Below are 26,664 nucleotides of genomic sequence, written 5' to 3'. Positions count from 1 at the left end.
GCACACAGCGGCGGCAAAAACACCCGGCGGGCCGGATAAATGTTTTCGGCGTGCCGCATGTGGCCCGTGGACCGTAGTTTGAGGACCCCTGCTTTAGACCAATAGTTACAGCGTCTTGTCTTGCCTCTCCAAATTTATTTATTTTAAACTTCATCACCACCTCATCTGTTGCTTCACCAACAGGCATTTTTAGAACCTGTCCAACTATGGCTACTCCAAGATTATCAGCATGGTTTCCCATTCCTCCCTCCAAAAAAGGGTCATATTGCAAGCATTTTGTAGATTATAGATTTATAAGATAATAATAATTATATATAAAACAATAAAGTGATTATGCTATATAAATATAATTATAGTTATAATGTGTAGATCTATAATAATAAAAGCGTAATATGCTAATTAGACCAGACGTCCTTCCAGATGACCTTCTGGACGAAGCCGGGACTGTGAGGGAAACCCAGGTCCCAGGTGCCAGAGGGAAGCTGGTGCCGGCAGACGGGGGAGGGAAGGCCTACTCTTGCACAAATTTCGTGCATTGGGTCTCTAGTATAACTATAAAATAAAAAATTATATTATAAAATGGACAATGATTTTACATATAAAAATATAATATATATAAAATAGAAAATTACATATAATGTAATAAACATTTAAATACATATAATATCATTATGTATTTTATATATAATATACAAACAAATTTCTATAACTATCATTCTTTCATGCCTTTGAAGGTACAAAAGGATCTTGAAAGCCTGGCACAGAGCTCCTTGTCCAATGAATGTACCAAGTTAAGGAAGAGAATATGAAACAATTTCTACTCTCTTATCTCAAACAAATGCCTCAGTGGTGATAAATTGCCCAGCCTGTTCATTGCCCAAGGCAGCTTTGCCCAAGTGTCCAGTTCTGGGAAACCATCTCCATCATAGTAACTGAGATTCCCTCTCTAGTCAAAGTTTAGAGGTTCATGGGTTCTCCATCCTGCTGGGTCCTCTTCAGTAGAAGGGATATAAATGATAAATGTGCCCTCAGTTGGGGTGAAGATTAGTTTCACCACTTTTTCCTGACTTCACAGGATTTTCTCATGCATAAAGTTCCTTGGCACAAACTTTTTAAAAAACATTTTTATTGATTTCATAGAGGAAGGGAGAGAGAGAGAGAGAGAGAGAGAATCAATGATGAGAGAGAATCATTGATTGGCTGCTCCCTGCACACCCTACACCAGGGATCAAGCCACAACCCGGGCATGTGCCCTGACTGGGAATTGAACTGTGACCTCCTGGTTCATAGGTCGACACTCAATGGCTGAGCCACGTCAGCCTGGCACTTGACACAAACTTTGACAGGTCTCATTTAGTATAATGATTATGTGCAAAATTTTGGGAGTTAGACAACTTAGGTTATAATTCTTATTCTTCTACTTACTAACTGTGTGGCCTTGGACAAGTTCATGGACTGAAGAGTAGGAGTCCTCATGTCTGCTCATCTAAAAATCTGTTGAAATCAGACTCTGAAGCCCATGGCGGTCTGATTGCTGTAAAGGGAGCATGTAGACAGGATTATCTAGCCAAGGAGAACCTCCTGTTCTATTTTTATTGAATCTCCATTCCACCAGAGAAACCAACAATTCAAGAGGTGATTCTGACAGGGTCTGCCTCTTCTCTAGGGCATATCTAAAGGCTCTAAGGCAAGAATGTAGGCAGCTAGCCTCATATGGAGAGATGGCAGACATGGCAGGTTTCAAGCGGGAATTTTACAAGATTCCCAGTTGGATGTAGCGGAGCATCCAAGAGATAAGAACCTAATTTAGAAATGAGAAGAATCTTTAAAATCCTCAGCTGCAGTAGTTTGGGGATCTTTACTTGAGTATTACATCATTGATCTGACAGCTATGCCCCTCATGTCATTTCCAGTACAAGCCCCACTTACGCCAATTGAGGCAGCACCCTTATGCTGGCACTGATTCATCCCTTTTGCAATATTTTGTGCAAGGTACATGCGTAATGGAGACTCAGTCCTTCATTCCTGAAACAGTCAACTGACCGTCACCTGAGATAGAGACTCATAGCTGAAATTCTGGAACGGAATAATGCCATTTCCTGGAAATGAGTGACTTTTTTCCTTACCTAAAATTTAATCTCTTTAATATGCCTCCCAAGATATCTGATTTTTTTAAAGCACAAAAGAAAACTAAAGAGAGAATATTCAATTTTTCTGTCCCGCCATTCTCATTATTAATGTTAGCTTTGTCCAGTCCCTGATATCACATATAGACAACAATACCTCTTCTCATGTGTCTCTTTTTCATGAAGAGGCAAACCTTTTCCAGAAGTCCCCAAGTAGACTTGACTTTATGTTTCACTAACCAGAATTGCATAAAGTGACCTATTCATTTCTACAACATTCACTGGCAAGGACGGTGACTAGCTTAAGGAAGCACAGGACTGAGTGAAAGAGGTAAATTACAAGGGAAAATGTGGGATTCTGTTTGAAAGAGGAAGAAAGAGAACAGATGTTGAGTAAACAATACCAATGTCTACTCATCCATTGAGGATCTGTGTGCTCCTCTGTGTCACAGACCAAACTTAACTTTCTGCTCCTTTACTTACTCAGGCCCACATCCTGAGCAGTCCCAGATTTTGATCTTTGCACATTCTTCTTCCTATGACTACCTGTTTTTCTTTGTCTCTCACCTAGATACTTTCCTCCTCTACTGCTTTTGTTGCAATTGCTTTCCCATTGAGACAACGTCTACTTCTTCATCCCACCGTGCCTCTTAAGTATATTATACCATATGGGATTACAATGAAATTATGTTATTGACCTGTTAATGAAGCTCTACCAACTTTCCAGTCAAATGAGCTAGGAAGTATATGGCAGGATGTCCAAATTTTTTCTATACAACTCTAGGAATATTACACACACACACACACACACACACACACACACCCCAAAGAGAATTCTGTAGTCAAGTAAGTTTGGATAATGTTTTAATTTTTATTATTTTTAAATATATTTTTATTGATTTCAGAGAGGAAGGGAGAAGGAAAAGAGATAGAAACATCAATGATGAGAAAGAATCATTGATTGGCTGCCTCCTGCACGTCCCACACTGGGGATTGAGTCCACAACCTGGGCATATGCCCTGACTGGGAGTCAAACCACGGCATCCTGGTTCATAGGTCGACACTCAATCACTAAGCCACACCGGCCAGGCAAATTTGGGTAATATTGTATATACTTTCCTTCCCTTACAGATTTCAGATTCTGAGGCTCTGAGAAGTCCTACAGTTGAATAAACTAACTCAAAATGAGTTCTGGAATCAAACTGCCTGTGTTCAAATCTGGGTTCTACCTCTATCTAGCTGTATAAGCTCTTTAAACCTTTGTTTTGTCACTTGAGAAAAGGAGAGTCTGATAATGCTATTTAATGGGGGTTGCTGTGAATAGTAGGTGAGATAATCCATGTGAAGCCTTTAGCACAGCTTTTACATTCATTTGACAAATATTTATTGAATGCCTACTATGTGTCAAGATCTCAGGTCTTAATGAAGCCTACAGTCTAATGGAGAAGGGAGGGGACAAACAATAAACAAATAAATAACTAGAATAACTTTTAGATAATAATGAGTAGTATGAATAAAATAAAACATGATGATATTATAAGGCATAACTAGGATCAGAATAGCTGTTTTAGGTTGGGAGGGTGAGATAAGGCATTTCTGGAAAAGGCATTTTATTTGATACCTGAGATATGAGAAGGAGATGTTTCAATGTTTTAATATTTCAGCAGGGTTTCAGGGATCCCTCACTGAAAAGGTGACACATAAACAAAGAAATATTTGAAAGAGATGATAAAGTGAGCCATACAAAAATCTGGGTGAAGATAATTCCAGGCAGAAAGAAATAGAAAGTGCAAAGAGCATGCCATTCCCTCTGCCTGAACTCGCCTTCCCTGCATCCTTTGCTGTGGGAAGTCTTCTCTTCCTTCAGAGCCAGCCGAGTTCCCACTCCTCAGAAGCTGTGCCTGCTATTCCTAGACAGCTAGTCCCTCACTCCTTCAGCCATGTACCCATCAGTGTCACTTGTGTCTGCTTGGCGTGTTTGTCAGAATGCCTTTCTGTAGACTTGTGTCACGTCTCTCACTCCTGTTAAACTGTAAGTACATTGAAAGCAAGGGCTTTATTTGTGTTGTGTTTTCTAGAATTAGTACCCAGCACAATAGCAAGTACATAGCAAGTTGCTGATGAAGTGAAATTTAAGAGGCAAGAATATGACCTTTATAAAAAGCATTAGGACTATGTACTAAATGGTTAGAGCATTGCCCCGAGCAGTGAAGGGTTTCGGGTTTAATTCCTGATCAAAGGCACATACCTGGGTCAAAGGTTCAATCCCCGCCCCAGGACGGAACCAATTGGTGGATCTCTGTCACATCAATGTTTCTCTCTCCGCCTCCCACCCATCCACTCTAAAAATCAACGGGGGGAAATATATCTGGTGAGTATTAACAAAACAAACAAAGCACTAGGACACAAAGAGAATAATAATATGGCCATGCTGTCAAGGGGCTTATAAATAAACAATAGTAGCTACCACTGATTGAGTCCTACCTATGGTATAGGAGCTATCCATAGAGTTTGCCATTTAACATTCATAGTAACCCAATGATGTAGGTGGTATAGCCCCCAGTTTATAGAATGAGGTTTAGTTGTTTGTCCAAATTCATAGAGTAAGTTAACAGGACTCAAACTTAGGTACCTCCAGCTTCCAGGCTTGTGCTCTTTTTCTTTGATACTATACATTGTATCAGCTGGGATGTAGCCAGGAAAATAAATGGGTCTTTCAGAGAACAGGACATTTTATTTTTACAGAGGATTAGTCACATAGATGAATGGAAGAGTGAAGAAGCCAAATAAAGAATGATGAAGCAACCCAGAGATTTAGCAAAATTAGGAGGTCACTCCCCTCGTTGCATGGTGACACTGGAAGAAGATGGTGCTCCCAGAGCCCAGAAGCCTGAACTGACAGGCAGAGGAAGCTAGAACCACGAGGGGAACTGCCCAAGGGAGACCTGGGGCCAGGAAGGGAGAGGCTGTCCAGTGGGCCCCTGCCAGATTCCACAGGAAGCAGGGAAAGAAAGAGTGAGAAATACCCTGGCTCTCCCTTCCTCTGCTTTCAGTCTTTGATGGTGCTTCCCATTGCTTCAATGCACCAAGAGCCAAAGAACAAGAGAGCCTGTGAGAGCTGAGCCTGGAAGGGTGAGGATGGGTCTGAGAGAGTGCAAGCAGGCTATCTCTCTATCTGAAATGAGAAGGGCTATAAAATAAGGCAGTATTTAATTTGGTCTAGGAAGAATGGCAAAGATATTAAGCAAATTCAAAAGAAGGGGCGGTTAACGGTGGCTGCAGTAGCCAGAGAGAGACTCCTTAGAAGTGGGGAAGTTATGTTGATTCCTTAAGAAAGGTAAAATTTTTGTAGGTGAAGGAGAAAGAGTAGGTGGTCCTGATAGAACTGGAGTAAAATTTTCCTGCAAGTAAAAAATACTATTCATTCTTTTAATGCCCTAGCCAGTTTGGCACAGTGGATAGACTGCTGTCCTGCGGAATGAAGGGTCCCAGGTTCGATTCTGGTCAAGGGCATGTACCTCAGTTGCAGGCTCAATCCCCAGTAGTGGGTAGGGGCCATGGCCATGGAGGAGGCAGCTGATCAATAATGTTCTCTCTCATCAATGTTTCTATCTCTCTATCCCCCTCCCTTCCTCTTTCTCTAAAAATCAATAAAAGCATATTTTAAAAGTCTTTCTATTCAGCAATATCTATAATATATGTGTACAGTATAAAGAATAACGAGCCTGGCTGGTGTGGTTAAGGTCTAGTTTCATTCCTGGTCAGGGAACATGCTCAGTTTGCGGCTCCATTCCCAGTAGGGGGCTCATCGATGTTTTTATCTCTCTATCCTTCTCCCATCCTCTATCTCTAAAAAAATCAATAAAAGCATATTTTTAAAAAGAAATGATAATGAAACACATACACACTATCTAAGTTCAGGAAATAATATATCATTATTTGCAATTTACTGTTTTAAAAAATTATGATTTAAAAATACACATATGCACCATATGCATATATAATGTCTGTATGATAAAATTTACCTTTATAATCATTTTAAGTGTACAAGTTAGTGGCATTAATTGCATTCACAATACCGTGCAACCATCACCAGTATCTATTTCTGTACCTTTTTCATCACCCCAAACAGAAACTGTGGCCATTAAGCACTAACTCTCCATTCTCCCCTCTCCATAGGACCTAGTAATTAATTTACTTTAAAATGTATAAAAAAAATGAAATGCATTAATGGATGTTTAGAGGAATGTTAGTAAAATGCCAGAAGATGGATAGACAAGTAGAATAAAATGCTAAAAGGATGATCTAGGTGATGGATATATGTGTCTTGCAAATTGCATGTTTGCAGTTTTTCTCAATAAAATGTTAAGGGGAAATTTCATGCTTGGGCCCCCACCCATAATTTCGATTTAATCGGTTGTGTTGGGCCTGGACACCAGAATTTTACACTGCTCTCTGGAGATTCTGACATGGGGCCAGGTTTGAGGATCGCTGCATTCAAGTGTGCATGGGATTGCGAAGCAAGGGGGAGCAGAATTGGGCAGGGGGGGGGGGGTGGGGAGAGAGGAGGAAGCTTCTGCATGCATTTTGAAGGTGGGGCCTCTGGGCTAGGCTCCTCTGTGCTTTGTTGCTAGACAGACAGATGGACCAGCTCCATGTGAAGGAGGCAGAAGCAGCTTCTCAGAGGGTTGTTGAGAGCATGGTATTGGTCAGGAGTCTCTGAAGTTCTTAAAGTGGAACTGAGATGTTTATACATTAAATGTTGCATGCTTTGTGTTTTGCAATGTTTCCTATAGCTTACCCAAGAGCATCCATTCTTTCAGAATATTTTTAGCATGTCAGCTGCCTTTAACCCTTACAAAGGGTAAGATCCATTTCCACATGTGTATACATACATTTTTATGTTTCACTAACTCATCTTTATGTCTTTTTTATGGAGATGAAGAGTTGAAGCAGAAAGAGGATGTTATAAGCTAGGTGGGCTTGGGCTCATGAGTCAGCAGAGAGAGAACAAGAGGAAGCAGGGCCTGGGCAATACAGGAACCAGCAATTGAACCTGGCTGTCAGGGTTGGAAATGTAACCATTCCAACAAAGCATCTACAACCCAAGTAACCATGGTAACTGACACTCCCCAGAGAACTGATATCTGAACTGCTCAATTACAGTGTGCCCCCTGCAGCAGTGTGCATATCTGTCATAACCCTTCTTCTACACCCAGATATTTTGTCTTACTCTAAGGGCCATGGTGGTGTGTAAGGTTGTTTGTCCCTGAAGTAAATGATCCAGGCCATTTAACCATGTGAAAGGCAACAGGAACACTAGCATCTGATCCCTTGTCATGGGACCCTAGCGTGGCTCAGTACAAGTGCCAGCTGGAGGCAGAACAGGGCCCAAGGGCAAAGGCAGAATGGCATATGAGGAAGAGAACCAAAGGTCAGTTACAGAGCAGCTGGATCACAGGTGAGATCTAAGGGGGGAAACTGCTGGACTTGAAGCGGGAAGCAAACAGAAGGTCAAGAGCCAGAGGAATGCAAGAACACATCAGGAAGGGAGATGTAAGACAGGAAGAGAATCAGAGCTTTGGCTATGAATGAAGCTCATTCTTGTGGGGAGCTCACCCTGTGGTGCTTGGGTGAGCAGGAAGGAGCTAGGAAGTGCAGGGTGGGACAAACTTTTTTTTAAAAAGCCCCAAACTATGTTATCACACAGAATGAACTATTCATTCTGATGACTCCTTGCCATCCAGAAGAGGTTAAATGTGGTATCTTTCATAAAGTAAGGGAAGTGTGTTAAACATGTCAGAAAAGTCTGTGAATAATATGTTTAAACAGAAAAAAAAGAGGTCCTTTAATCCTTGAAAGAATAATCTTCAGCTGCCAGGAAAATTCACATATGTGTAATCCCACATTGCCTCCATAAATCTGGGTAGCTGTGGCAGTGGTTCAGGGGAGTGGAGGCAAACCGTTTAACTTTAGATGTCTCCATTTCTCCTAGCTAGCGTGATAGCTGTTTTCCTTCCTCCCTCGTTTTGGAGTTGTAAGGTATATTAACATTCATAGAGAGCTTTGATCCAATTTAGAAATGTGAAATTTTCAAGAAATCACAATAATGGCTGGCATAAACCGTGGACTTCGCTATGTCCGGGGGGCTGGGACACTCATTGGCCCCGCTGGGTAGGTACTATCACTGAGGGATAGGAAAGAGGAGGGGCTGGGGTTCGGAGGACAGAGCTCTGAGCCTTATGGACTAGGAAAGCAGTGCCCCAAAGGAAAACAGTTGCTGTTTCCAGAAGTAGCAGTGTGGGAAAGAACACTTGACAGATATCCACCACAATCTTTCAAGTTCACACAGGTAATGAGTGACATAGCAGGCACTTGAACCCAAGTTTGTATATCTCGAAATGTTTTGCTTCTCCTACTGATATGTCTCCTTTGCTGGGGAAAGCATTTACAATTGCTGCCAAACTCCTGGTGTTCCACTGTGTCTGCCCTCTCTCCTACCCTGCGTTTACCCTGAGCCTGGAGTCCGCTTGGATGGAAATGCAGCATATAATGGGCTCAGAGTTAATCATCTGCAGGTTTCCCCTGATAAGTCACAGTATGGTTGCTGCGCTGCTTCCAAGAGTCAACAGCAGCTAAGGGGATGTGCTGAGAGTGGCCTATGGCATTCAGAGTGCTGGCCCAGATGGGAGGCAGTGTGCTGGGGAGCCTATCTGAGCACCACCATCTGGAATGCCTCTGTTGCCCTGAAGGCACTTGTCTGCGTCTCCAATGGACACAGCTCAAATGCCAAAAACCGAGCCAAGTTCACTGGATGTACAAATGGCCTGACGTCAGTGGAATTTGCTCATAATTTAGGCCTCATGTGTGATGTACTGTCTGAACTGAAAGATCTGTCAAAACAATCAGGGGGGAAGAGGAAAGGGAAGAAGGAAAAGTGGAGGAAGGGAAGGAGGAAGATGAGAAGTAAGGGGTGGAAGAAAAAATAGATGAGAAGAAGGAAGAAATTAGGACATGGCCAGGAGCTGAGGGAGAACAGGTTCAGCTTTTGACTCCTCAGGCCAACGGTCCCTGTAAATTTGTTGAAAGCATCAGTGCCAAATAAAACATGGCCTTTTAAAGCACTGAATTACGTGAGTGCAGAGCTGTTAAAATCAGTGTAGCAAAAATCCAGCTGGGTTTGGCCAGTGCCACAAAGTACAAAATGATGATCACTTGTTCTGCCAAGACTCAAGGTTCCCCAGACGCGGTGGCCTGAGCAGAGTTATTTGGATATATGTGCAGATCACCATTCTTTAAAACAAAACAAAAAATTGCTAATAAGAAATAGACATCTGTTGTTTTTGCTTGCCCTATGTCCAGAGGTGAATTTATTGTGAAGCTAACAAAGTTTTAAGCTTCAGAGCCCCAGCTACATGGGTTCCTGTAAATGCTGGGAGAGTCTAGGAATTATGGAGCGTTCTAGATGGGGAGAGGAAGCCACATTACAATCAAGAAGCATTTATTTATTTAGTTATCCTCCCCCGAGGATATTTTTCCATTGATTTTTTTAGGGAGAGTGGAAAAGAGAGGGAAAGACAAAGAGAAACATTGATTTGAGAGAAACACATCTATTGGTTGCCTCCTGCATGAGTCCTGACCAGGGCCGGGGCTGGGGAGGAGCCTGCAACCAAGGTACCTGCCCTTGACCGGATTTGAACCTGAGACCCTTTAGTCCACCGGCCAACGCTCTATCCACTGAGCCAAACCAGCTAGGACAGGCAATCAAGAAGCATTTAAATATAAGCATTTCTGGCAAATTGCCTAAATAGACTTAAAGAAAGGAACCAAATCACCAACATTCCAATAATTTGATGTGATTTATTTTTTTATTCTTAGTAATATTCAGTTTAATACTTATTTTTAAATTTGTGATTTTGTAATATTTTTATTAAGCAAAGGCCCAAAACAATAAAGCTTCGGGCTCCCCCAAGCCTGAATCTGTCCTTCTCTGCCTCCCATTGCTTTTCTTCTGGACACCACACCTTAATTTGTCTTTGTGGAAAGGCCCTACTACTCACTCAGTGGTAGGCACACAATCCAGGCCTTGCCAAACAGAAAGACAGTGGTTGGGTTAGGAATAAGCATTTGATTTGCTTTGGATCAATGAGAATCAGTGTTGAAATTTTTGATAGATCTCTCTACCATGATTAACTTGTGGGAATGCAAGTCTGAAATTGTCAATAGCAATATCGTTTCTACGAGAGAAGCCTGTCTGAGAATATAATTAACATAGAAGAAAAGCAGAACTGAGAGATTAAATAAAAAGCCAAGTCCTGTGCTGGCACCTTTTGCCTCTAAAACCAGCTGTATTGACTGGTATCCATAACCCTAGGCTTTTCAGACACGTCAAGAAAGTCCTCTTTTTGGCATAAGCTAGTTTGAACTGAGTTTCTGTCATTTGCATCTTTAAGAGTCTTAACTAATACAGATCCTATCATGCTAGAAAAATATAACTATTATTGTTTCAGTTCAGAAGGTGGCACTTTAGAGTATTTGCCTCCCTCCACCCAAGCTTTCTTGAGAATTGACATATTGTGTAAAGTTAAGATGTCTAACTTGATGATTGGATACACATACATACTGTAAAATGGTTCCTCCAATAAGGTTAGTTAACATATCCACCATCTCACATAATTACAATTATTTTGTAATTGCTTCTTAATAGTTATAATAATAGATAATGCTTATTGATCACTCTTATTAACGGTTAAGTAATCCGTTATATTTTTAATACAACCTTATGAGGTATATACTATTATATCATACCCATTTACTAAAGAGGAAATTGAGGCACATAAAAGTTAAATAACTTATCCAATTGGTATGCACCCTGGTTTTAGACCTTGGATTATACTGTGATGCTTGAGCCAACTGATTCAGATGTTGCTAACATTATTTTAAGAAGAGTTCTAATACCAAGACTCATAACTGTTCCCAGCCTATGGATCAGATGCCCTAAACAAATGCCAGAGGTGGGCAATATGATCCACTTTTTTCATAATTAGGTAAGAGTGGCAGGAACTAAGAATATAATAAACTCTCAAACAATATGTGTATACCAGCCAATGGGGCCCAAGATCAAATCCCTCTTACCTTTTTTTTTTTTTTCTTTTTTAGAGAATGAAATACAGGGTTTATTTGGGGATGAGGTAGGGGAGGGACAGCCAAGGTCTAAAGACGCTTGGGAATTTGAGCAAAGCATAGGCTGACCATGGTCAGGGGCTGGGTTTGTAGGCGGCCTGAATGAGCCTTCTAACACTCAATCCTAACAGCAGAAACCTAAGGTACAACTGTGAGAATGCTAACTTTCATAGAGAAAGTAAGTCAAGAGCTGAAATAACCGAAAGAGGAGGGCCTAGCTCACTGGTTTTCAACAAGGAAGCAGTACGACTTCTACAAGCAGACCAGGGGGGGAGGGAAGTCTGAGTTCTGGGGAGATGTGGCCATTAGCAGGCAGGGCCAGGGATGCTGCATGCACAGTGAAGGACTGTCCTGCCTCAAATACCAGGGGCACCCGTAATCTACCTGGGACCTAGCAAGGCTGGGAGGGGCACCCTTTCCCTCTGCTACCTTTCTAGTTGGTGCTGATGGCTTGCCAATAAGTCTAAGTACAGCTGTTGGAACTTCAGGAACTAGGAGGGTCTCAGGAGACCTGCTGCACAGCTGCTGCTCGGATCCTTTTCCGCTCAGGCGGATAAGCTTCAGCTAATTTATGGTGAATTATAGGATCTCATGGCTCAACTGGGTCTGTAAGTCACTCAGCTTCTTCTTCAACCCAAAGAGGGCTGAGAGGACGATGGTTTCGGGGCGCAGAGAGCCACGGGCCTCCACATTGTAGTAAAACCTCTCCTGTTCACCACTGAGGTCGTATGGAGCCAGGGAATCATCTTCATCCAGCTCTGAGTACTCGCTCTTTGGCCCCTCCTCTGGCTTGGGGTACACTGTGTGCCTTAGGGCATTGTCAGGATCATAGTCAAAAGCCACCCCTGCAGTCGGGTTCCACCTAGCATGTCCCTTGCCAAAGCCCTTCTTGGTACAGATGCGGAGTCTCAGCTCCTGGCCCTTTCGCAGCTTGACGATGAGGATGTCGTCCTGGTCCACGTAGTCATTGCGGTCATTATTTCGATTCCAGGATGTCACTGGCATGACCCGGGGGCTGCTGGAGATGAGGTCTCCAGAGGTGACGTGCGGAGTCTGGTCTTCATTGCATCGCAAGTCGAGAGTGAACTCTAAGGAGCTCTCTGGGCAGAACTCCTCACACGTGCAGTCCTAGGAGTACTGCCGCCTGTCCACAATGTCATCACTAGTGAGGGGGATTAATCCAAGCCTGTAAGCGATGAACTCGTCGTGAAGGACTGAGGAATTGGCATCAATCTGAACCCAGTCAATGGCTGTTATAGTCACCTCGGCGATGAAGACCCTCCGAATAGAAATGGCCACCGTTAGGTCCGTATTCTCGATGGTGAACTTGACATTCTTTTTTTTTTATTGTTTTATTGCTTAAAGTATTACAAAGAGTATTACATATGTCTCCTTTTTTTCCCGCCCTTGACAATCCCCTGGCCTCCCCTACCCCCCAGTATCTTATGTCCATTGGTTATGCTTATATGCATGCATACTTGACATTCTCGTTGGTGAGCTCCGTGATCCGCACTGTGGGCTGGTTGGAGTAGGGCATCGCGTCTGCCTCCAGGCGGTCCACTGGCCTCAACCCTGCAGCGTGCCCCCCGTCCCCCCCCGACCCAAGTCCCTCTTAACTTGTTCAGTAGACTCCTAATGGGTCTCACAAATGTTTCCTTTCGTCTTCTGTTCCCCAGTTCATCCCACAACTATATAGCTCCCTGCTATCAGTATTGACACTTCTTAGTTATAGAAGTGTCATCCTTACCCCTTCTGATGTGTTATCACTGGTATTGATCGAAAACCACACATAATTCCACTTCAGTAGTAGTCTTCATGTTGAAGGTAGAGAAATGGACTGAGAGCTCCCAATCTGTCTTAAACCCCATTATGTTCCCAAACTGAGTTTCCTACAATCCCTTCTTCTTGTGCCTTTTATAGACTTACAGTTAGGACTGCCACTATGTTCTTCTCTGCCTGTGGCTCTAGCCTGACAGGTTTACAAAGATTGAAAGCCTGGGTGAATCCCACTGTCAACAAACCAAGTATTTCAAACTTGAAGCCATGATGACTCAGTCCCTTCATTTTTCAGCAAACGTTTATTGAGCACCTACTATACTGGGGACTCAGGGATGAATATGGCAGTTCTTTCTAAAAGCTCTCAAAGTATTGGAGAAAGGTTGGGTAAAACAAAGGTCAACAATTCCCATGAACAAACTGACTTGAAATCACAGCAGAGAAGGTGCCGATTAATGGAAAGGAGTAGGGAGGCTTCTTAAAGAAAAATTGCAGATGAAGCAGCAGGGAAACTGCTCTTGAGGCGCCAGTAGGAATTACCAGGCAGAGAAGAGAGAAGAGCATTCCAAGCAGATGTAACAGAATGTTCAAGGCTAGAAAAGCTATAAAGCACATGACTTGTTTGGGAAATAGCAAGAATTTTGGTGTGGCAGGAGCAGACGGTCTTTGAGAAAGAGTGGTGAAAGATGAGTCTAACAAGTAGTAGAGGCTCGTTTACAGAGTCCTTGTGTGCTGTGATAAGGAAAATGAAATTCATTTAATATTCATCAGGAGCCAATGAAGATCTTAAGCAGAGAGTGACATGACTGCATTTGTATCTCAGACACATCACAGGGACAACAGTGTTTCTCCTGGACAGTAATCATGCCTTTCCTTTCAACCCTGGCCTTTGGATTCTGAGGTTCTTTAGGTCGATTCAACTTTGAATCTCCATAATCACTACTGTTGTTAGATTTTTCTCTTTCTTTTTTCAACATACAATCAACATACCCTGAGGCTCTCCTTCACCCATCAGCCTGTGTTATACCATTCCCTCAGAGAAATAATTCTCAACCATGGGTGGTCATGTGCTTTGTGAGAAGGGTATATCATCTTCATTTGGAGTGCATTTTCAAAATACACTTTGTGATACACTTCCCTTGCCCTGAAATTCTGATAGACCTAAGGTTTGGGTAGGAGTGGTTAGGGAGAGCAGTATTTTGGAAAAATTTATTCTTTCAAAGAATGGGGATCTGGCCATGGGAACATTAATCAAGATAATGTTCCTCTCACTCTGGCCAGTGTTGCTAAGTGGTTACAGCATCGGCCCAGGCACCGGTCTCAGCTTGGATTCCCGGTCAAGGGCACGTATTTGGGTTGCAGGTTCAATCCCTGGCCCTGGTCAGGGCATGTACAGGAGGCAACTAATCCATGTGTCTCTTCCACAGGTCTCTCTCTCTCTCTCTCTCTCTCTCTCTCTCTCTCTCTCTCTCTTCCCCTCCATACCTCCCTTACATTCTCTCTCTAAAAAGCAATGGAAAAAATATCCTCAGAAAAGGATATCAAAAAGAAAAAGATAATGTCCCTCTCAAACTTGTGGTTATCAAAATACTACAAAATCTGCATTTATATTTTAATAATGATATCCCCTGGTGTTGGTTGAATGGTGGCTCCCAAAAAGATACATCCATGTCCTCATACCTTGCCCCTGTGAATGTTAACTTATTTGGACAAAAGGGGTCTTTGAAGCTGTAATTAAGTTAAGGATCTTGAGATGTGATCATCTTGGATTATCCAGGTGGGCTGTAAATCCAATGATGAGTGTCCTTATAAAAGACAGAAGAGGAGATTAGGAACAAAGAAGAAAGACCATGTGAAGACAGAGAAGGAAAATGGAGTCATGCAGCCACAAGCAAAGAATGTCTGGAATGACCAGAAACTAAGAGGAGGCAAGGAAGTATTCTCCCCCTAGAGCCTTCCGAAGTAGTGTCACCGGCCAACACCTTGATTGCAGACTTCTGGCCTCCAGAATGATGACAAAATGGATTTGCTATTTTACGCCAGCAGGTTTGTGGTAATTTGTTATGGTACCCTTAGAAAACACATGCACCCCCTTTCTAATGGGTTATATGCTTAATAGTCACTTTTACAGAAAGGAGACAGTTTTCAAAAGTGTTGTATACTGGTATAATGTAAATGAATTTGGGCAAGGTAACAATCTCTCTGAGCTAGTTTTCTTACCTAAAAACACAGAAACAGTAAACCCATTCTCACAAAATGTTTAGATTATTAAATGAGATAAAGTAAAACTACCCTAAGCAGACAACTGACAAAAAAAAGGGCAGGTGCTCAAAGATTTATCCAGGGCCCAGCACATACCACATAGAGCAACCCTGATGAAAGGCCTCCAAAGTGAGCGGGGCTGGTTAACATGCAAAGTCTGGGCCTGTATCGAAATCTCTTTTGCATGTAACCGCTTACGCGGATCTGGCGTCAGCTCTTGTTCTCACCAACTAACCACTGCCCTCTCCCCCAACCTTCTCAACTTCCTGTTTACGTAGATTGCTGCTTCCTGGCCAAGGGAACTGAAAGGTTTCAGCCAGACTGCTTTTCCCTTGGACCTATGACAAGATTACCTTCTTTGCTCTCCTTCTCTCTTCTTGTTTTAGAAGCTTTCAGATTAATGAGGAGCAAACTGCTGCCCTGTGCAAGCCCAGGTAAGCAGTTGGTCCTTGTCCTGGCTATTAGATCAAATCAGACGGACGCGAGAAAAACACACACATCAAGCTTTATGAAGGCATTAAGAAATCTGTCTGACCCTGCTTGCTACAGCCCCTCCAAGCTATTGATACTGATGCCTTTTTTTATTCTTCATTCAATTGTGCTGGTCATGATGCCTCTACTCTCAGGCCAAGCGCTGACCTGTTCCTATGAAGTGGGCCTAACCAAGGCTGGCAGGACAACAGTAGGTTGAACTCAACCAGAATGCCAAGTTGGGAGGTTGTTGAAATGATCTAATTCGTGGTTCTCAATATGCGGCCAATGTCCAAAACATCTGAGAAGCTCTTTCAAAATAAACAAATAAGCAAACATTTAGAACTGGAGAGTAGGCATGAGTAGTTTGAGAAAAAAAATCCCAAGATGGTAATGATTTTCCCCACAACTCCAGGTTTATCATCCTTAGCACAGTAGATAAGAATGTGAACTCTGGGGCCTGACTGAATTCAAATTCTGACTCAATCATCTATGACCTGTGTGACATTGCACTTGTTACTTAACCTCTCTGTGTCTCGGTTTCTCATCTGTAGAAGAGTGATAATGCTACTGACCTTTGTCGTTAATAGTTTTTAATATGTGAAAAACACTTAGACCATATATGCATTTTATTATTATCATTACTTTATTGTTGCTTTTATTGACCTGCTGGAGGATGAGGAAGTTGGTCAGATGAGGGCATAGCTGAATTAGTGTTATGAAGACGATGCAGGTAGAGGAGATGGCAGAATTCATGGTAAAGCAGTGGAACTGGGTAGCGGAGACTGAATGGAAGAAAAACCAACACTGGAAGGAGAAAATCTGTATTGAATGAAGCATATGCTCTCTGGGACTGGTGTGCCTGAGTTTAGATCCTGCTTTCACTACTTAATGGTGACAACACCATGAGCAGATTACTTAACTGTTTGCTCATCCGTAAAACGGAGATGATAATAACAGTGACCTATTTTACAGAGCTGTCATGAAATCAAATGGGTTAATACATAACATGCTGATTTCTTGGATTAATGACTGGCATGTAGCAAGTGTTAGCTCTTATTTTTATTGGAGATGAGAAGGTCAAGGAACTGAGGGACCAATTGTTAGCAGGACATTGACGTTATCCAAGATGACGGCAAGGTTTGAGATAAACAGGAAGACTGTGAGCCAGGTGTAGACGTCTCCGAGGAATAAGATGATCAGGAGGCTGGAAGTGAAGCAGTAGGAAGGAGGAGAGAGATAATAGCCAGATGACAGGAGCCTCCACGTGGTTGAGTCTTTCACAAGAGCATGACAGCAGTTACCAGAAGTAAAGAGGACCCTAACCCCATATTCTGGCCCTTAGCCGAGGAAATCAATTAAGGCCTAGAGGCAGAGTGAACCATCGGAGAAGGTGCTGAGCTGTTTGAAGGTTTTCTGTTTAGGAAGTGACAGTTCAGATGGCATGGGAGGAGTCTGGGAGGTTCAGGAAGGATAGAGATAAGGCTACACTAGCTAAGCATCACAGTAAGTGCTGTGGAGAATAAATAGTCTAGCCCAGTGCTATCCACTAGAACTTCAGGCAGTGATGGAAATGTTCCATGCCTGCGCTGTCCAATATGGTGGGCACTAGCTACATGTGGTCCATGAGCCCCTGAAATGAGGTCAGTGCCATCCGTGCTCCTAAACAATCACCGAGGAATTTTGTCACTATGCAGAATCCCCGGCCCACCTTCATTTACTGAATTAGAATCTCTGCAGTTTGGCCCAGGACTGCCTTTCCAGAGATCCCAAGGTAACAGATATACAGCCAGATTTAGGAATTGCTGCATGATGTAAGGAGGCTGAAGAAAGAGGGCGTCCAGGTGGGTTAAATATAGGAAGGGCTATCACATAAGGTCTAATTTGGGAAGTTTAAACCTATTCTTTTATTCTGAGTGATATGAATAGTTTTTATTTTGAAAATGGCTTGGGTGACATAAAAAAGTTAAAACCAAAGGAATGTAACAGTAGAGAAAATTGTATTACGTTAAACATGAGTATTAGTGTTCCTATTAGGGGAGAATTAACTGCTTGAAAATAAATATTTCGATAATTGCTAAAATCCAAATATGTGAGAGTGGAAATCCTTTCTGCCTAAAAAGGAAGATGGATCTGAAGTGTAGAGGGCCCTCTGGGATGGAGAAAGTTAGGGTGGAGAAAGGAGAGGGGAGAGGAATTATGCAAGATGCTAGTGAACTGAGCACCAGACACTGAAATAGCAACCCTTCCCCCCAAGAAAAGCCTAATAAGGTCCACCCAATCACAAATGTTTATTGAGCCTCTTATTTAACTTCTCTGTTCCTCAGTTTTCTCATCTGTAAAACAGTGGTGATAGTACCTACCACTTTGTAATACCTACAGATTTTTTTTTGGTGGGAATAACTTGTGAAAGAGCTTAGTTTTCCAACTCTTGGGGAAACCTAGGTTGGTCAGGGGTAAATTAGAGTAGAAACCTCTGAAAATTCCCCAAAACCCAGGGAAAGCTTTGTGCTACCCCCACATTGTGGAATCAGGTAATTGAGGCAATCTCATCAAGCTCTCACTGGTAGTGGTGACCTCAGCTTTAATCTGGGTTACAGTAGGAAAGGAAACAAAACATCAAATGGCCTATGGATCCCGTTACCAGAACTCCCTGACCCTTAGGCTGGCTGCATAGCTTCTGCTCACTCATGGGCCCCTCTGCTGATCTACCTTGTCTTTAGGGCTTGTCTGCTTGATGTCCTGTCCTCTCATCCCCAGAGTGGCGTGATTTGCTCTGGCCTCAGCTCTTATCACTCCCCAAAGGATGTCACAAGGAAGTTCATATATAATAAGTGCTCTAGTCCTAGAGTCCAGGGGGTTAAGGAAGAGAAACAGCAGTGTGGACCTGAGTGATTCGGTATCTGATATGCCAGGCAGGAGCACAGGTAAAAGTGGGGCCCAAGAGGTAGGAACAGCTTTGGGAAACAGGGGTACAGAGTTCCCCAGAACAGTTGGGATATAACTGAGACAGGGGGGAAGAACAAATGTATTCCAGGAATACATGTCAGCAATTGAGCCTTAGAAGCCAAATCTGGTTTAAGTCCAAGGAATAAGGAATGGTCAAAAATGAAAGAAGAATCACAATGTCAGAGCCGGTAAATGCAGGAACAGAGCATAAGACAAGATCAAGGCAGGAATTCTAGTTGCAGTGCTAGGTCAGCTGGGGTTCCCTCTCTTCAATGGGAGGTAGAGATTGGGGAAAATAATGTATGCTCTGCACACGGAAACATGTTTTCTGTGAGTGGTAAAGTACACATAACATAAGATTTACTATTTTTAATTGCACAGTTCAGTGGCATTACGTGCATGCACCCTATAGTGCAACATCATCACTATCCATCTCCAGAGCTCTTTTATCGTACCATTCAACAACTCCCTATTCCCCCTCCCACCAGCCTCTGGTAACCACTGTACTACTTTCTGTTTCTATGAATTTGACTCTTCTGGGTCCCTGATGTCAGTGGAATCATACCATATTTATCCTTTTATGTCTGGTTTAAGAATCGTACCTTTTTACTATCCCCTCAAGTTTCCTAAGGAAAATGTTGTTAGATTTGCCCCACCTTGTGTCTCTATTAGGTCTTCAAATAAACCAGCCACCTTCCCTCTATGGTTCTGATTCTCCCCTTGATGGGGATGTGCACTTTCTCTCTCCATTATTTCTGCAGCTGCTGCCAATTTGCCTCCTTTGTTCCCCAACCTTTATCGCTATTACCAATGTAGCTCTATTTAATCACACCACAGCCTTCTCTACCCCAATATGGAATGAAATTACCCTGCTCAAGAGTGAAAGCTTTTTCAAAAGCCTTGGATAATCTGGCATCTAAACAAGTACATTTGGATTCAAACAGACAGCCATTATTTTAATTAACAGAGTTCAGCTGGACTCACTCTGGGACACTGCCTCTCTCAGCCTCCCTCGCCTATCTGATTTGTGCCCACAGTAAGGTGGATATGCCCTTCCACTGCCTACCACCACCCCACTCTCACCTCAAGACAGTGCTCTGCTTTTCCAGCCTCTGCCCTCCTCCTATTAGGGCCTTCTTTCCCTCTCTGTTCAACAGTATCGACCAGTTTTCTAGAGTCCCAATCATTAGTTCCCATGGCTCTTTTTACCATTTCTCCTAGAAGGTCGAAGACCTCTGGTGGCTGCTGTGACATCTCAGAACTCTCAAGTTCACCATGACTCTTGTGGCTCATGAATTCTATTTTTCAAAGAGATGATGGAGGGACTAGTTGAAGACTGTACTTACATGACCAGACATGACCAGAGGGCTTTGATGAAAGGCTCTTCCCAGCTACAGAAGGTAAAAAACTATCACCTTCATGATCTGGAAGTGAACACTGAGAAGGAAGAAAGCACAGGGGATTTGGCAAAAATCCGGGTTCACATCCTGACTCCTTCATCTACTAGATAGGTAACCTTGGCAAATTATTTACTCTGGCTATTTCTCACTTGCAAAACTGGAATAATATAGTAATATGTAGGGTATATCAATTTGCATTAGTATTGGCTCTGAGAAACAGAAACAAATGTAAGTGGTTTAAAAAATATATTTATTTTTCTCTCACATCAAAGTCCTAAGGTAGAAAATCCAGAGCTGCTCCATAATGTTCTCAGGGATGCAGGCTCATCTCACTGCTCTTCTTTCCTCCACTGTGGCCCTCACCCTCACGGTCCAAGAATGTGGCTAGTGTGGCAAACATCACATCTGTGTTCCAGAAAGCAGGATGGTGGGAGAAATTAAGGAGAAGAGGCACAGGGCATGTACCTTCTGTCTTTTGAGGGAGATTGCCAGAAGCTGCCATACAACACTTCTGCTTGTATTATTTAGTCATATGGTCACACCTAGTTGCAAGAGGCTAGGAAATTCCAGGCAGCCTTGTGCACAACTAAAAATTGGGAATCTTGTTACCATGGAAGTGAATTTGGGGAGACATTTTGAAACTCTGCTTCATAAATTAGCTAATATAGAAATTAAAATTGTCCATCAGTAAATGTTGGCTATTTTTAATATTCTTCCTTGAGGGGTTACTAAGGAGTAACTCAGGGGAGCAAGGATAAAAGAAGGTGTGGCTTTCATTTTACCCTTTTAAATTGCTAAGATAGGATTTAAAAACTTCAAAGTTGTTACCTCCTTTACAAATTTAAATAAGTGATATTTTAATGGAACTCCACTTGCTCTGTATTATATAAACTCACTATAAGCAAGCAGAGTCCCATTAATTAAAGTATCACTTGCTTCTTCTCTATCTAAATAATTTCTGCTTCACTCACTAACTGAGACAATCTTTTTCATTCTAGACAGCATCATCCCTCCCAAAGCCTCTGATGCACATTAAGTAAAAACTAAGACATTAGGAAAATTGATCAATTCATTGGGGACAACTAGACAGACTTCCCAGAACCACAGGGCCATAGTGGTCAAATTCTAGTCTAAGGCCTTCAAGAGACTTATTTAACAGAACAACACCCCATCTGTTTTTCTATTGAAATGTTACATCACAGCGCAGCCAGCATGGCTCAGTGGTTGAGCATCAACCTATGAACCAGGAGGTCATGGCTTGATTCCCAGACAGGGCACATGCCTGGGTTGCAGGCTCAATCCCCAGTGTGAGGTGTGCAGGAGACAGTTGATCAATGATTCTCATCATTGATGTCTCTATCTCTCTCTCACTCTCCCTTCCTCTCTGAAATCAATAAAAAATATATTTTTAAAAGAAATGTTACCTTGCATCCCAATATGTAAAACTTTTATAACAGCAGAGCTAGTCTGATGGAAGATGAGAAGGACCCAAAGCCCAGTCCCTCATCTTGTCTCTTACTAATAGCTTCATTACAGTATGATGAGTCCCTGGTATCTCCATGAAGCTCTAGGGCTCATGCCACTAATCTTGATTTGAACATCCTTATTCTGTTCAATTTTCTTGTTTTAAGAGCTGGCCAGGTGAAAGGGAAAGCAAACATTTTTGGAATCAGACAGGCCAGATATCAAATGTTGAGGTCTTACTAGCTATGTGACCCGTGGGCCTCAATTTCCCCATTTGTAAAATGAAGATGAGGAAAGTGTTTTCATGCATTATGATGAGAATTAAAGTGAATTTGCAAACATCAAGTTCCTGGAACAGAGCAATTTCTCAATGAATACTAGCTCCCTTCCTTTCTTTCCTTCCCTTTAAGGTAAAAGATGACATCTAACACACCTTCAACAAACATTTAACATCTTTTTCTCACCACACCAATCGTGTGTGTGTGTGTGTGTGTGTGTGTGTGTGTGTGTGTGTGTGTGTGTATAGGTGAGTGTGCCTCTATGCATGCATCCAAAAAAGTACAGGTCACCTCTGGGTAGTTTGAGGAACTGGCAGCTAATGATTATTGTAGCTTGTGTAAACAGTCCTTAGGCATTAGTCAAGTTAATGAAAGTACTATCAGATAAGGCTGTGACATAGAATGGATAGACAGGCTTCTTATGTTTAAAAATACTAATTAAAGAAAAGTCACATCTATTAGCTGGCTATAACAATAAAAAACCTGAATATTGTTGAAGAAATAAATAATAGTTTCTGCTACCACCAGTTTAGGCAAGAAGCCAGAGAACCCTCATGCTCTCAGTATAAGGCACTGAGTGTCACTTTCTATAAAGGTCAAGTGAGGGGAAGGGAGCCACTCAGACCAGACATCAGATCCTCAGGCATGGGATTCATGGACAACATCACAAAGAGGATGGCTCAGGCCCAGAGAATTTACCAGTCTCAGTCCTAATTCTAGAGTCAGAGAACAGGGCATAATGGATAATAGATGTTGAAGGCAGAACAATGGTCTCCAAAGACATCCACCTCCTAACCCTGGTTCCTATGAATATATTATGATATATGGCAAGGTTTACAAATGGAAATAGAGTTGTTAATCAGCTGACCTTAAAATAAGGAGATTATCCTGGACTGTCAGGTGTGCCCAGTGCAATCACAGGGGTCCTTAAATGTGAAATAGGGAAGTGGAAGGGTCAGAAGGAAATGTCATGATGGAGGCAGAGGTTGGAGTGACTCCATGTGGGGACTCAACCTGCCATTGCTGGCTTTGAAGATGGAAGGGGCCATGAGCTGAGAAGTGCAGGTGGCTTCTAGAATCTGGAAAAGGGAAGGAAACAGACTGTCTGCTCCAGAGCCCCTAGAAAAGAACACAGCCCTGCTGACACATTGATTTTTGCCCAGTGAGACCCATTTTGGTTTCCTCACCTCCAGAACTCTGAGATAATAAGTATGTGTTGCTTAAGCCACTAAGCTTGTGATGTGTTACAGCAGCATTAGAAAACTAATGTAAGGGGAGATGGGCAAAAACTGGGTCATCGGACAGGACAGTGATGGTAGTGGGGAGTGTGCATCAGTGAGTCCAGCTCTGGGAAACTAACTATCACAGAAGATGGAGAGGTAAAGCCAAAAAATGTTAAGGCTGACAGTAGCGTTAAGAGCCATCTCTCTGGCTTACTGATTCAATGCTTTGTTAAGCTGGAGATGGCCACTCCTCACCCTCCACACCTGCAAAAGAAGGGCAGCAGGAAATGTGGGCAAATTTTCCCAAATTAAGTCTTTCGTGCTTTTCCTAGCCAGTCACCCTATAATATTGGAAACTAATGGTCTCCAGAGCCCCCACCTTAGTCTCTGCTGCAGAATCCGCAGGCCTCCTGACACTCATGTGATCAGGATTACTTCTCTGACACAGACTCCCATGTGCCTGCAAGAACCTGTCTTCCTCGTAGATTCTCAGAAACTCAGTTTATTTTGCGTTCATCCCGAGAGCTAAAAAGACAAGGAAATGCCTTGCAGTGCGCAAGTAAATACCACATGATGATCATGTTATTTAATGATAACAACAGACGTCATTTGAGTAAGCATACTTCACAAAAACTTTATAGCCCTCATTTCTTTTAGCCATCATGACCTATAACGTACATTCTACCATTATCTGCGTCTTACTGGCAAAAGAACTAAAATCTAGCATGGTTAGGAGCCTGCTCTAAATCATAGATCTAGCAAGTGGTATCCCAGCTCAATCTTACTTCAAAGCCCATGCCCTTAGGCACTATATCACCGCTGCCCACTGTCTTAGGTACTACATCACTTCTCCAGAACTAGCTGCAGATTGGGGCACTCAGTCTCCTGTAGTTCTCCCAACACCAGAACAGAGATTATGACTGAAAATCACTTGCAATAATAAAATAACTAACATGGTTTGAAAATCTCACATTCTTTCAATCCTGACTCTCATGCTATATTGGCCCACTAAGTGATGTTCCCTCCTTAGGCTCTCATCCAAATATATCCATCTCTGCTGGTCTAACTTCCCATCCCCTCGCCCCTATTTCCTCTCAAACCCCATTTGCTATGACTGATGGAGGAGAAAAGAAGGGGAAAGGGAATAGAGTGGAGGAAGAGGAATGGGCTGGGCAGAAAGAGGGGTAAGAGCCCCAAGTCCTACATGAGAATGGGCAGCAATAGTGCCCAGCAGATCTAGAAGCTGAAGGCTAGGGTCCAGAGCCCAGATTAGCTCCCAGCTCAAGCAGCATACCTCTTCTTCCCTATATGCCTTCAGACCATTCATGCTTGGGATTCTCAGATCCATCTTACCAGAGGTAAAGAGGTAAGCCATGGGAGGAGAAAACATAAAGAGAAACTAAGAAAAGAGACAGAAAGAGTCAATAGAATGCTGCTCAGTTCAGTTCCATTTTCTCCCTGGGGAAGGTAGGTGTAAATCCAGGTGACCAGGCATTCATTCAACAAATGTCACTGAGCACCACGTCTATGCCAAACCATGTTCTAGACACAGGCAATTCAGAGGTAAACAAGAAAGATGTTCCCATCAATATGAATCTTTCAGGAGCAACAATCTTGTTTAAAGGAATCCAGAAAGGCTCTCCAAAGTAGAGTCAGCCAGACATGAGAGCTACCCTAAGGGTCTAAGCTTTGAAACAGACTAATACATTTGCTTAAATGCTAAAGTTCCTTAAGCCTGGGAACTCAGATCCTCCAAACTTATGCTTAATCTTATAAGGACACAGGTCATCGTGCAAGGAAGATAAAGGTTTCGTCTTAGATGCCAATTCTGATTGACTGATAGCGATTGCCTAGAGTCCTGTGTTGAGAAAGATTGTGAAACCCCATCTAGTCTCAAGCAGGAAAACGGGCTGCGATAGACTAGCAATATCTGCGACACATATTTACATTACTATCCCAGCCCTAATGTAGACTACCTTACATCTTTCACAGTTGTTTCTTACCTGTTCATTTCCACTGAGACAACACGTTCCAGGGAAGGCAGCACCATTCAGTGGAAGGAGCACTGAACAGAGGAACTTTTCTTCCTCTTCTGGAACGTGGCATGGTGGGATGGAACGAGCACAGTTTGTCCAAAATCAGAGGCATGGCTTTGGAGCTGGGCACTCCACTCTCTCAGAGGTTGTCTGATCCTCTGCATGTTACAGTTGATTTCTTGCATCTCATGGTAGTTATGTTTGATAAAATCTCTATAAATTAGCAAATACTGAGCTATTGCTTCTAGGGGAGATATAGGGTTAGGTTCTCTGGTTATAACATTTTCATCAACCTATCAATACATAACTTCATTCTATGTGTTGGTTCAGTAACATTGACCTCACAGCCAACAGCACTAAACTCAGGCCTGAGTGATGCTCATCTAACACATAGTTTCTCAATAAGACACATCAGCCTTCGTGTGCTTAGGAATAGTAGACAGCACTTCAACATTATTTTGGGGGGGGGCTTACACAGTGAAATCACCCACAAAATGCACAAAAAATGTGACACTAAATAGACTTCAAAAGGGAAACTTGTTTACAGGATAAGAGCTGAAGGAAGAAGGCAGAGGGGGCCTTGTTTATGCCAGCTGGGAACATGTATATTGGACAACTGAGTTTTTCCACTGCTCTGCATGTGTCTGTGAATGACCAGGAAAGTGTCAGGAGTATTGATTAGGGGTAACAAATTTTAGTGAGTAGGCAAATTTACAAATACAGAATTCATGAATAATGAAGATAAATTGTATTTACCCTCTGTGAGCCTCAGTTCTGGGAACTCCCAGACCCTACAGATTAAATGAGAGAAGGTATGTAAAATGCTTCCCATGATTCCAGTTACTTCTTTATACCAAATATTTGCTTTGTCGTCTTTGCTACCTTATCTGTCATGCTCAGTCCTGAGAGATAAGAAAATACCAAGAAATTTCCAAGTTTCCAGCCAAAATGAACCATCATTTTCCTCTACGCAAGCATGTCAAACTTGCGGCCGGCGGGCATGTGACCCGACGGCTGCAAGTTTGAAAATGCTTGCGAATACTCAAAATAACTGAAGGAGGAAAGAAGGTGTTTTGAACCAATTCGAAAGGCTATCTCCTGGGGCACTAAAGTGCAGGGATCAGCACAGCTGGGCCCCCCTGGGATGGGACTGAAACAGGAAGATTAGAAGCAGTTCCCTCTCTCATGTGGCTGCGTCATCTGCCGCCCCTGCTTCTCTCTGAGCATCTGCTACACTTTTCTGCTTCTCTCAGCAGACAGATTTCTCTGCTTTCTCTGGCCTCCTTGTGCCCTCATAATTTCGGCCCCTACCCAATTCTGGCTTCCCTGGTGCTGACTGCAGCCTTGACTCTGCATGGCTGGTGCACACCTGTGGTCTGTGCCTGTCTAGTACCATTCTTCCATTTCTGGTAACAGAGGAGCTGACTGCATGCCTGGCTCAGGATTGGCCTGAGAATGTGATGCTTTCTTACTCATCTTCTATCACTTCTGTCATT

At 42.7% G+C, this 26,664-nt stretch overlaps 1 protein-coding gene, 1 long non-coding RNA gene and 1 pseudogene across 3 annotated transcripts in view; 1 reads left to right on the top strand and 2 right to left on the bottom strand.

Annotated features, from left to right (window-relative positions):
- The window catches only part of PSMA1 (proteasome 20S subunit alpha 1), a 122,632-nt gene that overhangs the window by 40,187 nt on the left and 55,781 nt on the right, over positions 1–26,664 (top strand). The window lies entirely within an intron of this gene.
- On the bottom strand, positions 11,742–12,846 carry LOC132241678 (DNA-directed RNA polymerase II subunit RPB3-like; annotated as a pseudogene).
- Positions 20,538–26,664, bottom strand: part of LOC132241005 (uncharacterized) — a 41,446-nt gene continuing 35,319 nt past the window's right edge. Inside the window, exon 3 of the long non-coding RNA XR_009454442.1 lies at positions 20,538–20,572. This is a non-coding gene — a long non-coding RNA (uncharacterized LOC132241005). The remainder of the gene's footprint in view (positions 20,573–26,664) is intronic.

Source organism: Myotis daubentonii, chromosome 9 (genome assembly GCF_963259705.1).
Source record: "Myotis daubentonii chromosome 9, mMyoDau2.1, whole genome shotgun sequence".
Taxonomy (NCBI): Eukaryota; Metazoa; Chordata; class Mammalia; order Chiroptera; family Vespertilionidae; genus Myotis; species Myotis daubentonii.
Note: the sequence above shows the minus strand (reverse complement) of the source record. Positions and strands in the feature narration are given on the sequence as shown.